The following is a 5404-nucleotide window of genomic DNA, read 5'->3' as shown; positions in this document are numbered from 1 at the left end:
TCATGTTTCAAAGTGCTCAAAATCTCCCTTTCCTCCAGAGGGAACCTGGTGTTGTGATTCCTCGCCAGCCAGTGGATCCGGCAGCTGAGTCTGAGGAATCAGAGGAGGAGGAGGAGGAGGGGCCTGGAGTGACATCAGAGTTAGAGGAAGGCTCTGAGGAGCTCCAAGACTTATAGTCAGACGAGGAGCCTGGCCCCTCTACTCATGCTCAGGCTGAGACACAGCTGTGCTGGGAGCCTGAGTTGGACAGTGATGAAGAACAGCTGGAACAAATCCCAGATGCACGAAAGCACAGGCTAGAGAAGCGAGTAGGACAGAGGAATGCAATGGGGCAGCTCCAAAGGCAAAGGAGAAGGCATTAGGAAGCCACGCCTGGGCTGAATAATAACAGGGAAGGTGTGGGAGGTGCTGGTTGCCGAAGGCAATCTATTCATGTTGAGGATCGAGTTTCTGTGAACTGTGTTTGTTTGCCTTGGACATTGACTCGGGTCTGTGAGAATAAAAGGGGTTGGTTTTTTGTTAAGCGACTTTTGCCCTGTTTTACGGCCTTTCTGGCCACAGTTGTTAAGTGGATCACTGCAATTGTTAAGTTAGTGACACGGTTTTAGCCTATGAGTGAATTTAGAGTATTATTATGATATTATTATTTTTAGTATTAGTATTGTTTAACAATTTGGAGATTGTATTGTTTAATAATTAGGATATCAACTTGTTTATGTTTTTATTATTATTATGTTTATTTTCAATTTGTTTATATTTATGTTAAAGGGGAGTTAAAGCGCATTATGGACTTGGTTATTTATATAGTTGGTTAATGTTAGTTAGATTATGATTATCATATTTGTAACCCTGTACTCAGCTCTGGGAAGTGGGGGAGGGAGAGGGGGGGGTTTGGGTGGGTTGATTTTGGTTTATATTGTAATTTTTATAAAACTTTTTAATAATAATAATGAAAAAAGTTAGTGACATGGTTGTTCAGTCAATCCCACTACCCCCTTGACTTTGCTTGTCAGGGGCGTCACAAAAAGAGAATCGCATGATCCCGGGGCACAGCAACTGTCGTAAATACACGCCAGTGGCCGAGCATCTGAATTTTGATCACGTGACCATGGGGGGGGGGTTGCAAGGGCCGTAAGCATGGAAAATGGTCATAAGTCACTTTTTTCCAGTGCCGTTGTAACTTCAAATGGTCACTAAGTTGAGGACTACCTAGAGCTAAAGATGTGACATTAAAAGGCAGTTGGGGGGGGGGAGAGCTTTTAGGGTGCTATGCACCCCCAAGGTTTCATACTAGTCTGTGAGCCCCAAGTCTTGAGATATTTTGGAAAGACTAGGAAAGTGGGCGGCTGATTCCCCTCTGGGGGGGAGAGCATTCCACGGGATGGGGGGGCAACAGCAGACAAGGTCTCTTGCTGGACTCCGGATTCTCTTTTTAACTTGCAAATTGTGCTGATGTGATTGTGGGGCACTGCAAACAGAGATCAATGCCGGCCAGTTGCCCAGGGCCCGAAATGTGATCATATGACTGTGGGATGGAGGAGGTGGCGACCTTTTTAGACCTTTAAATCCAAATCATAGGTACCTTTTGGAAGGGGGGGGAGTCTATTGTAACTTTGAGTGGTTTGCTAAGTAACTGGTTGTTAAGTGAGGATTGACACTTTGGGAAATATAATAATAATAATAATAATAATAATAATAATAGATAAGATGAGATGAGATAAGATGAGGTGAGATGAGATAAGATAATCTTTATTGCCATTTTTTTACTGTGGGCACAACGGCACATAAAAATGAAATTTAGTTTAATAATAATAATAGTAATAATAATATAATAATAATAATAGATAAGATAAAATAAGATGATAAGATAAGATAAGATAATCTTTATTGCCATTTTTTTACTGTGGGCACAATGGCACATAAAAATGAAATTTAGTTTAATAATAATAATAATAATAATAATAATAATAATCCCCCAGTGAGGCACTACCTTGACGTGGTTGTGGGGCTTGTGTACTCTGAGGAAGATGAGAGCTATGCCAGAGGTTCAACCATACTGGACAGGTCTCATCAGAGGAGTCAGACAAAGAGTGTCTCTCCCATAAAAAATATGGTGAGAAGTAAATTTCAGAAAGCCATACCGGCTCGGACGTCGCCCGGGAACAAGGTCCGCACTAGATATTGGAGTTCCTGGATATCTGGTGAAAAATGACCCACCCCACCGTTGCATACTTAAGAAGACAGAACTCTTGGAAATCTTCCAACAGGAATCCTTATCAGAGAAAATGGTTGCCAGGCATGCTATACAGGACTTGGGGTCCAAGCTCTCCCATTCAAGGTTTTAAGGGGTTCCCCAGTAGTCCCACCCAATCAACCCCCCTTCCAGTGATAGTTTCAAGTATCACAATTCCACCCCGTTTCTTCTTTCTTCCGTCTGGATGGATACTTCAGATAACTACATGAAAGGCAAATACTCTTCTTTGTTAATGCTAATGTTCTCTGGATGCTAACGCTTTGAGGTTACAATAGGTTACAATAAACACACATTCAGCATTCAGCTCTTTGAAGTCTACTGACGGAAGTGAGGGCCATAAAGCCCCTTTGTTCTCCCCCTTCTCTCCTCTTATGGCAGCATCAAGAAGGCAGAATTGGGAGTTTCTATATTTGATCATTAAAGATGAAATATGATGGATTCTGACATCCGGCCCCTCTTAAACAATAAGAGAGATCCACTGAAGAAAACACAAGTTAAAAAAATTTAGTTAGGCTTGTTAGTGATACTCTGTGTTGAAACCTCTTAAATAGCTTCGGGCTCTGACGTGACGTTTATGGTACCCACTCATTTTTGGGCAGGCAGGGAGGTGTTTCCAGGCAACTAGGTAATGAGTTGTTCCATGATATTCTAGAGTCAAGGATCTCTTTGATTCGAAGTGTGTTCCCCCTCCACCATGATTGGAGGTGGGGGGGGATTTTGGCCGTAGAGGTGACTGATGCTCTCTTTTCAGCAAGCGGCAATGAAAAATTGGGTGTATTTGCCTGAGATTTTTGGGTAATTCTAATTCTACTGTTACTGGATTTATGATTCTTTTAATTGGAAAAGGTCCTATATATTTTGGTCCAAGTTTTTACAGGGCTGTAGGGACTTTAGGTATTTTGTAGATAAGTACACCATTTCTCCTATAATGAATGGTGTAGGCTCAACCCTTTTTTTATCAGCTTGTGCTTTGTATGCCTGCCTAGCTTCATCTAGTGCTTTTCTAACTTCTGACTATTGGCCAGGTGTTTTGTAGGTTTTCCATCCATTCTTTCAGTGAAGGGATCGTTGGTTCTTTTGGGGTTAACTCTGGCATAGGGTTGAAACTTTGGCCGTTGGCTATTTGAAAAGGAGTGTAGCCTGTGCTGGAGTGGACTGCATTATTGTAGGCAACTTCTGCAAAAGGAAGTAAGTCCGTCCAATCACTCTGGAAATTTAAAAAACATCTCAAATATTGCTCAAGTACCGACTGGCACCGTTCCGCTTGACCATCTCCTTGAGGGTGGTGGCTAGATGTCAATCCCTGAGTGGTCCCTAAAAGGGATAAAAATTCCTTCCAAAATGCCGACGTAAATTGCACTCCCCTCTCAGAGATGATTGCTTTGTGTGTTCCCGTGCAATCTGTAAATGTTCTGAGATAAAGTTCTGGCTAAGGCCTTTGCGATGGGAATTTTTTTGGCAAGGGATAAAGTGGCACCTGTTTGGAAAATAGTTCCTGACTGTCCAGATAACAGTATCCCATTGCTTTCCATAGGCAGTCCCTATAAGATCCATGGCTATTTCCCTCAGGGGGCTAGGGACTTGCCATGTGTTTACAGCCCTGGCGATTTCCCTTGCAACCTCTTTGCTGATGCACAGGTTGGGCAGCTGGCAACATAACTTTCTATGTCCTTTTTTATTGATTGCCACCAAAATTGCCGTTTAATTAAGTGTAAAGTTTTTACAAATCCAAAATGCCCTGCTGATTTTGTGTCATGGCAAAGTTGCATGAAAGTTAGTCTTTGAGTTGTTGGTATATATAACTTGTCCCCTACCCCAGGCAATCCGTCTCTCATTGTGCACACATGTTTGTTTTTCTGGAACCAATCATCTGTTTCCAAACTTTTTCTGAATTCAATCCCAGTTTTGGCTGTCCCTTGTGGTTTTATTTTGGCTTGGGGTTCTTGTGTTACTGCGCTGCCAGTGTTGTGGACTCTGCCATTATTTGGTCTAGAGTCTGTTGGTTCGTGCGCTGTGTATATTGGGGCATGCGAGATAGTGCATCTGCCAGGAGTTCTTTCTTCCTGGTACATTTTTGAGCTTAAATTGGAATTGTGAAAATGCTGGACCCAGCGGGCTTGTTTGGTTGAGTTTCCTGGAAGTTTTCAGGGCTTCTAAATTTTTGTGATCAGTCCATACCTGGAAGGGGATTTTGTTGCCTTCCAGGAACTGTCGCCACGTGAGTAATGCCCAACTTATCCCATAAGCCTCCTTCTCCCATACGGGCCAGCGCTGGTCTGTTTCCGTGAGTTTCTTGGATGTATATGCACAGGGTTGCAATACTGCATCATCATTTTCTGGTAATAGCACAGCCCCCACTGCCACATCACTTGCATCTGCCTGTATTACGAAGGGCTTGTCCATGTCTGGGTGCCTTAGTATTGGTTCGGCAGAAAAAAGTCTCTTTAGTCTCTCAAACTCTGCTTGGCACTCCATTGTCCATGTTAGTGGCTGGCTAGGTTTTCTGAGGGTGTTCCCTTCGTTTTTAGTATTAGTGAGTGGCAAGGCTATCTGTGCAAATGAGGGGATGAATTGGCGGTAAAAATTTGCAAAGCCCAGGAAACTTTGTAGTTGCTTTCTTGTGCGGGGTGGTGCCCATTCTAATACTGCTCTGACCTTCTCTGGGTCCATTTCAATGCCCTGTGGGGATATGCGATAGCCTAGGTATTCTATCCTTTCCTGGTGGAATTCGCATTTTGAGAGTTTGGCATATAGGTGAGCGGCTCGCAGCTTCTTTAAAACCGCTCTGACAAGTTTGACGTGTTCTTCTTTTGTTTTGGTAAAGATAAGAATGTCGTCCAAGTAAACAAGGACCCCCTTAAACAGGTGCTCCCTTAGAACGTCATTGATTAGTTGCATAAAGACTGCAGGGCCCCCTTGTAATCCAAATGTCAAGACTTTGAATTGATAGCACCCCATGGGGCAGTTAAATGCAGTCTTCCATTCGTCCCCTTCCTTGATTCTCACTCGATAGTAAGCTTCCCTTAAGTCTAGTTTAGAAAAATTTTCCCTTTCGATAGGTGTGACAGCATGTCTTTCATGAGGGGCAGCGGGTATAGGTTGCTTTCACTGATTGTATTCAGGGCCCTATAATCCACGCATAAACGTAAA

Source organism: Crotalus tigris, unplaced genomic scaffold (genome assembly GCF_016545835.1).
Source record: "Crotalus tigris isolate CLP2741 ecotype Arizona unplaced genomic scaffold, ASM1654583v1 scf7180000024347.1601321, whole genome shotgun sequence".
Classification (NCBI taxonomy): domain Eukaryota; kingdom Metazoa; phylum Chordata; class Lepidosauria; order Squamata; family Viperidae; genus Crotalus; species Crotalus tigris.
The sequence above is the reverse complement of the archived record's forward strand: the minus strand, read 5'-3'. Positions refer to the sequence as shown.